Source organism: Macrobrachium nipponense, chromosome 41 (genome assembly GCF_015104395.2).
Source record: "Macrobrachium nipponense isolate FS-2020 chromosome 41, ASM1510439v2, whole genome shotgun sequence".
Lineage (NCBI taxonomy): Eukaryota > Metazoa > Arthropoda > Malacostraca > Decapoda > Palaemonidae > Macrobrachium > Macrobrachium nipponense.
In genome coordinates, this window is record NC_061102.1 from 56,095,668 (window position 1) to 56,108,167 (window position 12,500).

At 36.1% G+C, this 12,500-nt stretch overlaps 1 protein-coding gene across 1 annotated transcript in view; it reads left to right on the plus strand.

Annotated features, from left to right (window-relative positions):
* LOC135212775 (A disintegrin and metalloproteinase with thrombospondin motifs like) overlaps positions 1 to 12,500 on the plus strand; it is a 366,084-nt gene that overhangs the window by 67,812 nt on the left and 285,772 nt on the right. The gene's annotated exons all lie outside the window — the stretch shown is intronic.

Below are 12,500 nucleotides of genomic sequence, written 5' to 3' on the forward strand. Positions count from 1 at the left end.
TTAAAATTAATGTCACTGAATGCAGAACAGCGTACAGTGAGACATCCTCTGAGGAATACCAAAGATACTTTCATGGCCGTTGAATCCAAAGTTATAGTCATAGTTTTCCTTTGTTTTATTGTACAGTATATCTGTATTTTTTTACTGAATAAAAAACGAACAGAAGTCGTCGGTCTTCAAACAATTTATGAGCATGTATGTTAATTGCCTTTTGGGAGTGAAAAGGTAACTTTTCGAATAAGAGAATTTTCAATAAACTTTTTCTTCTCATTACAATGTTACCACATTTTAAATCGGGTTTAAAGGTGGCTAATTAACATTGTTTCATCTTCCTGAAAGTGAATACATTATTAAACAAATAAGAAAGATTAACTGAAAAAAGGATTCGTCTTTCCTTTCTGCTCTCTGTCCTTTACTGCATATTCCCGAATTGTTACCGAGTACAGGTACCTTCCCTGCAAAAAAACAAGCGGTACGCCATATCTTAAAAACAAACCATAATTGCCTTCCCAGTAGCTAAATGAACTAATCTAACCTAACTCAACCTAACCTAACCTAACTTAGGGGCCTGGTGCAATACTAGTATACATCTCGGGAATTTTCGTCCCGACTGCAAAATGAATACATAAATCTTTTAATGTATGTGTACAATGAACGATTTCATCAGAATAATTCTAGGCAAAATAGCAATTGTACAGTATGCATAGCCTGACCATATAAACCCGTCAGACAACAAAGCATGCGTGGGAGTAATTATCTCTCTCTCTCTCTCTCTCTCTCTCTCTCTCTCGATATCTATGCAACGTGAAGGCCGTCAACTTCATTCCTGAAACTGCCAGAGTTAACTTGCGTTAGAGACCAACCTCCACCCGACCGCATACCTGAGTACTCACTAATGAAGAAGGGCCGTGACCATCGTCGGTATTTAGAAGCCTGTTGATGGGAGGTGTTAATGATGGTGGTTTAAGGGACTCTTTGTCATAATCACGGGGTTTTCAGAACGTCAGCTCTTTACCCACCATTTTTTTTCTCTCTCTGTATAAAATTTTTAGTAAAACCTTTTTTCGCGCTGTACTTTATTTCATTTTCGCTTACTCGGGAATAAGCCTACAAACTACTTTGTTGTTGTTCTTCTTCTTGTTGTTAGGGAGGTAGAAAACCCTATAGAAGAGTCTAAAAAGGTCTAAAAAAGGTGTTTCACGTTGAGTTAAAAATAAAGGAATTTTAGGTCAGGATATTTATGAATTATTTGCTAGAATGAAATTGTAAAAAATTAATGAGTATGTTATAATTATTAGAAAAAAAATTTCTAAAAAATATAGCATATTTATTTTAATTTTCATTGGTGAAACAAGAGTCTATTTGACCATAGATTTTAGCATGTTTTAATTTATTTGGTGTACTGAATTTAGGCTGTTTCTGTTCGGTTATTTTGTGTTTCTACTTATAACCGAGAGTATATGAACGTGTCTAATGTGTGTCCTTTTAATTTGATCCTTGTTGTTAGTGTGAGTAGTACTAAGTATGAGCATTAACTACGAAGACCACTTCACGTCAAGTTAGGAATATAATGTTTACAACTTATGTGTGAGGGGAAAATCTTGCATTCGTCCTGAGTAAGCTGGAGATCCAATCATGCCTTTTTTTTTTTTTTTTTTTTTTTTTGCAAGGAACAGATTAAACTCTTCTATCAAGCCTGTATGAGCCTTAATTCAGATCACAACAGCGGACTTGTTTTAATAATAGGTTTTACATTGATTGAATGACGGGGTTTAGATATTAGAAAGTTAAATCAAAATTACAAGACTGGTACTTCTATATTTTTCTTGTTTTTTTTTCTTTTTTTTCAACCTTGGAACATTTTATCATTTTATCTCAAGTTAGTCTTTTATCGTCAATGTATATCACACGTTTTCTTTTTATTTTTTTTCTATAGTTCTTAGCTGTGATTTAGACAAAACAAGTGATAATAGAACGTGATAAAACTTAGCTCATGATATCAAAATACTGCTCTTTAACCATCCTACATGAAGACCAAATACATTCATACAAATACTAGGATTTGGATCAATGATTGCAATGACAGTTCTGACTTGTACACACACTGACCTTCACCTTTGGGTCACCTTCCGTAAGGTGGCTTGGTCTGTCTTCCGATGTTTAGTGATTAAGATGCTAGCGGTATGATCCCTGAAGTTATTCTTAAATTTGACTTAAACATTTTTCTAACACCTTCTCCCGTCAAAGGTGTTGCTGATAGTTTAAATGACAGCGTCATTTATTATTTTTATTGTATCATATATATATATATATATATATATATATTATATATATATATATATATACATAATTTGTTTTTTTTTTCCGATCTAAAGTACGAATTCTCTGGGTAGTCTTGTATCCTAACCAGGGAAAAGTTCAGTTTCTCAAAAGCATAACATTATTTTCGAAACTGTTTTGCTTGAACCCCTAAAAAAAAGGTTGGAAAAAAAACAATAAGTGCTAGAGCGCGCACACACGCAGACACAAAAGCACCAACAGCATCTCTCCTGAAGATTTTTGTATTATTATTGTTTTTCATTGGAAGGAAATGAAGTCAGCAATTTGAAGAGACTCGAACTCACCAGTTCTCTTTCCGGCGCCTCCATAACTCTCCCAAGATCCTACCTGAGGGAAAAATCCTCTGCTGTCTACGTGAACGTGTTCATTACCAGTCATAAACACGTAACAGAGAGCCACAGCCTCACCCGAAAGGTATTTCGTCACAAATCCCAAGGACCAGAACTGAGCGACGCATTGCAGTTCTCCTTAGAAAACTTAGACGTCATAGATTTTTCAGTCAATATCAACGTTTTAACCTTGATTATCTATCTATAACTTAGTATAACTCAGTGAAGCTCATTTGGATAGAATAAAGACAGTCTCCAACGGGCAAAGAAAGAGAGAAAGGAGGGTTGGTGTGCAGTGAATAATAATAGAAAGTAAAAGATGCTTAGGTGGAAATAAAAGAAAATATTATTATAGGACCCTACTTTCCTGTTCTAATGATAAGTAAGAAATCATTTTGTTTCCATTAAATACTAAATGTACTGGGGATTTGTGGATAAGAAAAAGCACGAAGAAAAAATGTTCGGAGTAAGTGATAAATCTCTTTCTCTCGTTTTCTGTCACTAAAATCCTACTGATTTACGCAACGATACGAAAAATATATGAAGTATTTTGAAGAATGACACCGTCAATAAAAAATAACAAGTAAAGAGATGCTCCGAAGAATCATCGAGCTTTCTCTACAACGTATAAAGCTGTATAAAACCATCCGCTATGACCGGTAGCGTTTCAGTTGCTCACCAGATACGGTAGAGTGAGGGTGTGTCCCATGCCTCCGGAAAGTGCTGCCAGATGCACGATCCATGGCTAGCATTAAATAAGAATTGACAAAGATACTAAGCACACTATTCCTCATCTCAAAGGGAATCAGCGGGAGATGATGCCCAACAATATGAAAAGGAAAAGGAATAAACCGAAGACTCCCATCACACACAGGTTCCACTGGAGAGAGACGCCCATTTTGGGAGGCTTTTAAAGAAACCACCTCATCATCATCCTCCTCCTCCTCCTCCTCCTTAACTCCCTGGGCACCATTATTTGAATATTTCTACTAGAATTCCTCTGCAGTGGCTCTCGGTACAAACAAGGACGAAGTGCTTCCAGGTCACGTGATCACAGGAGTTCAGCGGGAACGGTGTTTGGTTTTAGTCGATGTCTATTTTTCTGTGATTTCAACTGACCCGTGAATCTCCTTCTCCAATTTCTTGAGTGTTTAGCTCTTGCTATCATAGCGGTGTTCCATATCATTTCGGATCGTTCTTGGAAATGTTCAGCCATCTAAAGTCAGTTTCAACTTTGCCCAGAAGAAATCCTGTAGACTTTGAAGTGCGTAATGCGGCTTTCGAGTTCGCTTCAAAACAGCAATCGTATCATTCGTTGCTTGAAAGCATCGGCCGGCTCGCATATCCCCGAAATGTAACCAGTTGCCGGTACCTTCTTTAAAAAAAAAAAAAAAAAAAAAAAAAAAAAGCCGGAGGCTTTGTCTTAAAAATTAACCACAGAATCTTCTTGAGAGTAATCTCATTATGATTCCCCCGCCCAAATTACCTCTCATCTTAATATTTGAACTAACATAAGGGTGCGTTCACACGGTCGAACAACGTCCGACGGACAAACATTGTTACCAATTAACAATTGCTTACCAGAGTTTGCCTTGTGAGCAGATTAAGAACAGCGATATACAACTTCAACTGGTACCAGTTTGTTGCCAGATCTACTTCCCTTGTTTCAACGCTTTTGACGTCATCCTGCTTCGCCTTTGATATGGCAACAATGTTTGTCCGTCGGGCATTGTTCGACCGTGTGAACGCACCTTAACCCAATCCAACCTAACCTAACCTAGTGGCATGACCAAAAAAAACAAGCAAAAAAAAATAGGGTTGGTCCAATACGAGTATATATCTCAGGAATTTGCGCCCGGCTCACTTCGATAAGTCATGTAAGGTGATGAAACACCTTACATATATATATATATATATATATATATATATATATATATATATATATATATATATATATGTGTGTGTGTGTGTGTGTGTGTGTAGAATCTTCTGGTCATTTTTGCCATATACATATGAATTTGTAATAGCCACAATGCCTCATAACTTCTCAAATTCTTTGCTCCAAAAAAGAGCAAAGATTTTGAGAAGTTAAGAGGGCATTGTGGCTATTACAATTTCATACATAAATTATATATTATATATATTCTTATATATATATTATATATATATTATATTATATTAATAGATATATATGTGTGTGTGTGTGTGTGTGTGTGTGTGTGTGTGTGTGTATGTACATATATATATATATATATATATATATATATATATATATATATATATATATATATATATACATATGTATATACCGTATATATACTATATATATGATTATATAATTTAATGAAAAAAATTCTTATAGATGTATGTATATATATATATATATACATATATATATATATATATATATATGTATATATTATATGTGTGTGTGTGTATATATATATATATATATATATATATATATATATATATATATATATATTATATATATTGAGCCGTTTGAGTAACTGGAACATACAGGCAGTTTTATTTTGGTTGAAATTAAGTCGAAATTGCCGCCGTATTGAAAATCTTCCCTCTCCTGCGTTTAAGGCTAGAAAGAACAACTCGAAGAACAAAGCAGAAGGTGATCACCATTTACTGCAGTTCAGCGACCCTTCTGCTGCATGAGATTATGCTAAGAGACCGGCCTCTTGCAGGAGTCAGGCAGCCTCCCCAGCATGAGTTCCGATTTTTCTTGGAAACTTCATGCAAATTCTTGGGACTGGGAAGCTTCCGCGATTTCTAACTTATGATCAGTCGCCTGCTGGTATGAAGTTTTTGGTGGTGCTGAACTTTTTTATGGAATTTAAGCTGTCAAACCAAGTTCTGGGGCTCTTTGGGGCATTCAGGGCTCAAGGCTTTGAAAAAAGTGAGTCGTAGGACGAACCAGAAAATAAAGGAGATGAAGAACAAAATCCTAAAGTAGTACCGGGAAATCCCTAGAGTACCAATAAGAGTTAATATTCAGAGAAGCTGGACAGCCAGAGATGAAGAAAGAAAGAGGAAATGGAATTAAATTGAAGGGCTGAAAGTGGAAGTAACCAAGGAACCGAAGAGACACTGCAAGTACCCATTATAGTAGCATGATATAATATCCATGTTATATGGAACATACGAAAATACCCTCTAAATAATATTCATGTGCAGGTAATACCTGGCCAGGTAAGACATGAAGCATACCTTGGAATGATAATCTTTAAAGTAATCTTTTAAGAATTACAATATGAATTTTGATGGTTGCCAGCTGCCACGACAACTGCGGAGGCTATTTTTCATCCCTGACTCACATAACGACTTTAAAAAACACATCCGCAAATGTTTAGATCAAGAGCAGGAAATTTAAAACTATAAAATAACCGGTATGAAAGCATATTTGCACGAATTCTGACCGAGGAGCAAGCATACATACGTCTGCCCTTGCAGACTTGGGAACATACACAACAAAGGCCAACTAAGCTTAGATGAGAATACCCTTAACGAATCCAGTTCAATTAAAGACAATGCATCGTTTACCACGGCAATAATGAAATGACGCGTGACCTCAAAGAGGGCGGGGAAAAACAGATTTCCCTGTGGCAATTTCCTCCCGGGAAAATAACCCGGAGAGCTTGGGAAAACGCTCCTTTTGGGGGTTAGTCGCATTCGCCCTGCAGCAAGGCCCTTTCGTCATGAGCAGCAGCAATCTCTGGCGGGGCTCCTCCGCTCGCTTTCGCAATGGCTTTTCTGGACACATGATCGGGCCTCTTGCCAGAGTGCAGCCTTTCATTTGCCTCCAGGGAAAGTGTCGTCGGTGCCAGACACAGGCGATGATATTGAAAGAGAAAGAGAATGTCTGGAGGAAGTTATTTTTGCCTTTTACGCCTTTAACGTTCGCTTTTAAGAATGGGAGTTTTGTATTTCCTTTCTATTTTTATCATTATTATTTTCACTATTCTCATGCTTACGTAAAGAGCCTTTTTGAAACGGAGCGACCCTATCGACACAACTAACTCGCCTGTCGTAATTTCAAATCTCATTACTTTGTTGAAGTTATAATACGAATTTTCTCTCACTTTTCACCATAACACATCTAGATTTTTAGTTTAGATCGTTTTTGCGTTCTTGGAATAAATTAATAAAAAAATCTTGAAAGCTCTAAAAATCATTCTTTGAAAATACTAACGGTATTCATTAGTTTAAGGCGAAACTTTTGATTTTGGGTTTACGCTTCTGGAATAAATTAATGAAAAAAAAATCCCTTAAAGGTCCTAAAAACCATTCTTTGAATATACTAAAGATATTCATTAGTTTAAGGCGAAACTTTTGATTTTGGGATATTTGAACCATGAAATAGAGACAGTTTGAGTATCAACATAATTTAGAGCAAAAAGGGCTCATAAGATGACATCTGACATTACATTAGCTAAGTTGCAAATATCTATGATGTTTTCTTTATCTGTTTGCATGTGGTCAAGAGTGAGTTGTCATAAAAGATTTATCTGATATTTTTATTAACAAACATTGGTCAACAAAGAGATAGGGAGGTTTTGAAGAATCTTTACTTAAACCATGAAAATATCTGCCTACTTTCGAGGGCTCTGCTATGCCTGAAATGTGTAAGAACTTCCATGGAACTTACTTCTGACTTCTGTTACTGTTCAAGGAGACGATGCAACTGATTTTTTTTTATGCTAGGACGTGGATCAATGCCACGGCTTCATAAATTTGCTTCATAATAAAGCAGAATCTACTTAGAGGGATTTTATTACCTTGTAGGATTAGAAGCCTCTGTGTCCAAATTTGAAGACATTTCTCATATGCCTTCACAAATACGTATATTCTAAGATTATTTAACAAGGAAGTAATCGTTTAGAGCATGGAACGTTACTTAAGCTCTTTCTCCCTGAGTGTGTGTGTGTGTGTGTGTGTGTGTATGTGTGTGTGTGTGTGTGTCAGGCAAAATGAATGTTCTGGTATCTATTTAGATACTCCTTAATCATCCTGAATATCTGTGTGCAATTTGGTTGTTCTCCCCATTTGTAGTTAGCAGGAACTCCTTGTGAAGGGGTTTACGGCCTCTCTGGTCTTAGCTTTTATTTTATTGAGCTCTCCAGACGGTTTAGGAAGTGAAAATTAAATAATAAATCTTTATAAGATTTCACGTTGCTGCTCGAGGACAGGGTCGAACATACAAAAGCTTTCGACTGATTTCCTCTTTCAAGATTGAATTTTATCCTGCATATTACGAACACACGACACACACACACCCACACCACACACACCACACACACACACATGTATATATATATATATATATATATATATATATATATATATATATATATATATATATATATATCTATATGTAATATAGTATTTATAGTACATACATACATTAATGCATATATATACATATATATGTATACACATACATATATGTATATATATATATATATAAATATATATATATATATATATATATATATATATATATATATATATATATATAGATATATATATCTATATATATATATATATATATATATATATATACATATATATATACGTAAGAGCTTCTTACTCAGTCTCCTTGAGAATTCCTTTGACGGCAGGTCATACTTTCCTCTTCTTCTTCTTTTTCTTTTTTTTGCTATTACGTGTTTTGTGTCCAACGAGAATTATCATAAGATTATTGTCATTGTTTTGCCTTTCACTTTGGTCATACGAAGGAAGTTTAGCTGTCCATTTGCTATCCCGTAATGGGCGCCTATTTTTACTCAGCACATTTCTTAGGGCAATTTATTTGACGATTCCTGATTCCGATCTTATATTAGGTCATCCGAATCAGATTCTGAACATTTTTTAATCAAGTCGAGTATTGGAATATAGTGTGCTGCTGAATTTGGCAGGTATGTTTGTTAAACGGAAAATATAAGATAAATGAGCAGTACTTTCTCTCCGTTGCTTCGGTCTGTAAGTAACTATGCGAAGGCCTAAACATGGGGAATGCACAGTACTGGCCTTTGCGTCTCTGGGTATAATGAATGCTGATGTATAGACCCTTGGCAGCTGTGTTTATCATCACACTCCAAGGTTAAGAGGAGACGCTTATATTTAAAGACTGAAGATGTTTCTTGCGTGTGTGATAAAACTATCGTCATTGCATTTCGATGACTAAAAAAATCAGCCTTAGGTGAGTTTCATTAGCGAGTCTCTGCCTCAGAACTACTGTTATTGTAACATGAACTCGAAGGTGGTTGTTAACAATGCTAATGATAATATTGAAGTTCCAAATAAGAGTTGATGATAACGAAATCAGATTATAAACAAAGTGATACTTAGCATTGTCCCCTACAACAGCTGTTTTGTCATTTTCACTTACTCGAGGAGTAAGCCTACAAAGTACTTTATTGTTGCTGTTGTTTTTGTTTTTGTTGGTGGTGGGGGTAGGAAAGCACTATGGGAAAAGCCTAAAAGGTTCAGAAAAAGGTGTTTCGCGTTGAGTTAAAGATACAGGAATTTTAGGATAGGATATTTATGATTTATTTATGAGAATGAAAGTGTAGATAATAAATAATGTGTACGTCAAACGGTACAGAGCAAATATTTCTAATAAGACATAGTGTATTTATTTTAATTTCCGTTGGTGAAACAATGCGCTGTTTGACCGTAGATTTTAGCATGCACCCCTACTTCCTAATCCCTCGTTTGGAGAAGTAAACTAATCAAGTTAGTTCCATTCAGTTTCTTTATTGTCGTGTGTTCACATTCCATTCACGAGATCATTTTTTCTCAGTCTCTTCTCCAGATGACTGATAATAATTATCATTCATTCCCCCTGTCGCGTTCCAAGGATTTTCCCCAACGTAAAACCTTCCCCTTTTTTTTTTTAGTTAGGAGCTAATTAGATTCTCTGTAGGTTAAAGATACACTGACTACTCAATTATTAATCTTTCTTATTACTATTCTTCTTACGCGTGTGTTAGATTTTTGTTCATGGCTAAGTCTGCGTTCATTATGTCTCTATATACTACAAGCGACAATTCGAATGACAAGATAAATATGCAACGTCTGACACCAAGGACTTTAGATTCATTTGTTACAAGAAGAACCTCTCTCTCTCTCTCTCTCTCTCTCTCTCTCTCTCTCTCTCTCTCTCTCTCTCGTATTCTATTACATCTTTTTGTATTTACATGTAAACTATCTGTTTGTTTATTTTCTTACATATACAAAAATTCTCTCCCCTCAAGTTACTAAGAGAGTCCAGTAACTTTCACATTATCCTTCCAGTGGTTTCTACGTCTTCCTTTCCTTCTCCCTCCGGTTCTTTTCCGAATTATACAGTTTTAATCGGTGATTTGTCATCTGTCATTTAAGTTACAGAATGATCTCAAATCATTATGATCCACCCTTTCACCTATGTTGACATTTTTACCACCTGCTCAATGCATTTCCCTATTCTCACCCCGTCGTGTATTCATACACTCCATATACCATGACAAAAAATCGTTTTAACAGTTCCAGTCTGATTTTCTTTCATACTCATTCTACATCCACTCTCAGTTCCCTTAAAGAAAAGTTGATTCAGCATTCCTTCCTTATTTTGGATTCCACATAAATTCCAGCCTCTTGCTAATCTTTAGCACACCTCCTGCTACCATCCTCTCTTCGACTTCTCTAACTCACAGTTTCCACTCTTTAAACCTAATCAACCTAACCTAACCTAACTTAAGCTTCCAATATAACATTAGTTGCCCCTCTTCCCAGTTCCCATTTGTGCCTGTAACCTAAGTCTTTCTTACACTGGCTCTCTAGTTTTCCTCTTGCAAAAGTTCAAAACTCTTTCACTAGACTATAGTTTCTCTTTATTATCCCAAATCACTTACAAATATTAACCAGTCCACACACCATTTATGACTTAGTTTCATATGGCAATACTTTACACCTACATCTAATTCACTTTGATTTCTCTTCTTATTCAACCGATAAACATTAAATAGCCATGAAGACGTAGTACACTACCGTCGATGCCCGACTTTCACACCAAACAATTCATTCTCACATCCAAATAATCTACCACAACTTTTCATTTCCATCATAAGAAATGTTATCACTCATGGCATCTTCCATACCTTACTTCCTAACAACCATCAAGTTGCCTCTATTGACTTTTTCATATGCTTCTCCAACTTCAGTTCCTCGTTGGACGAGTGGTTTACGTGCTCGCCTACCGATTCGGTAGTCGCGACTTCGACTCCCCGCTCCTACCAGCGTTGAATCAGGGGACTTTATTTCTGGTGATTACAAATTCATTTCTCGATATAATGTGGTTCGGATTCCACAATAAGCTTCCTACCCAAGTAAAAATATCTAATTCTTCGGACCAGCTGAGGGATAGCTGTTAATCAGCTCAGATGTCTGGTTAAACTAAGATATACTTCTTCTTTTTTTGTCCAAGGTTCACTTGTGCTCAAATAGCATTACATTTCTCCCTTCAAGCTCTTTATCCAACCACATCATTCCTTGTCCGCAGCCACACTGTTCATCTGCTGCCAACCTTTCTTTCATCTGTTTTACTTTCCCAAATCAGAATCCTGCCATACACTTTTCCTGGTACAATAAATAGTGCTATGCACAACCCCAACCATTTTTACAGTTGTCTGTCACCTGCACCTTCATGCGCTGAAACAATTATTCTTGAGAACCAATACTTCTGAGCCTTTTTCCTGACCCAAACATTCTTCATAACACTTGGCCACTCTCAACCATCCCTTCCCAATCATTCTATAAAATGAGTAAACCCCTGCATTCTAGTTCCATGAAGCTATGCCTCTTCTCAATCTTCAACATTTCGAGAGCACTCTTACCTTAGACAGTATTTCTCCATTTGCATCTATGTTATTCTGAGATCCATATACTTATTAACCTTTGACTCTTCATTTACTTCCCTGTAGGATAATAATGTCACCTTCTACCAAAAATGTTCAGTCACCTTCTCAATTCGCTTTCTTTGCTTGCTCTCTTTTTCCCTCTTCCCCCTTTTTGCTATCTTATCCATTATTCTTTATATTTGTGCGTGTCCCCCATCTGTTGTCAATGTCATCTCTAATAATCTCATTCTTTCACTATCCTATCGTTTTTCTGTCTCACTAATTCCTGTCTCTGATGACTCCTCCTTCCCTCCTAACTTCCCTATCTTTGAATTTTAAGCTCTAATTATCTACTCTTATCCTTATTTCATCCACTCTCTCTTTACGTGGCCTCCTCACTACCTCCTTTTCTAATTCACCTACTTCACTTACTATAGAGAAAAAAATTCGATAAGCTCAGTACAATTTTAAGGTTGTGGAACTTGGAGGTTAAAATAAAATACGAACCTCATTCAGTATTTTAATAAAAAAAAAAAAAAAAAAAAAAAAGTTTTTCAGTATGAACAACCATCTTGAATACCCCAGTTCCTCTTTAGTTTCAACCTGTAAGTTCAGACCGTTACATTATTAACACAAAAAACTAAATTAAATACTCGAAAGGCACCCACTTTAACATGGAAACTATAGCACTCAATCTACGGGCAATACACAAATATCCTTTCTTACCAATGGAGAATAAATATGTCAGGCTACAAATTGCGGTCTTACTGCACCGAGGTAAGTTTGTTGTTTTAGATTTAACTGGCCTTATGCCAGCACGGACTCTTGTTCCAAGAGCAGCCCGTAAACCAAGTAAGCCTACCACACATACAGTAAACGAGGAGGAAATGGGCCTAATTACAGACAGCCCAGTCAAAGTCAGATATTCTCAAATATC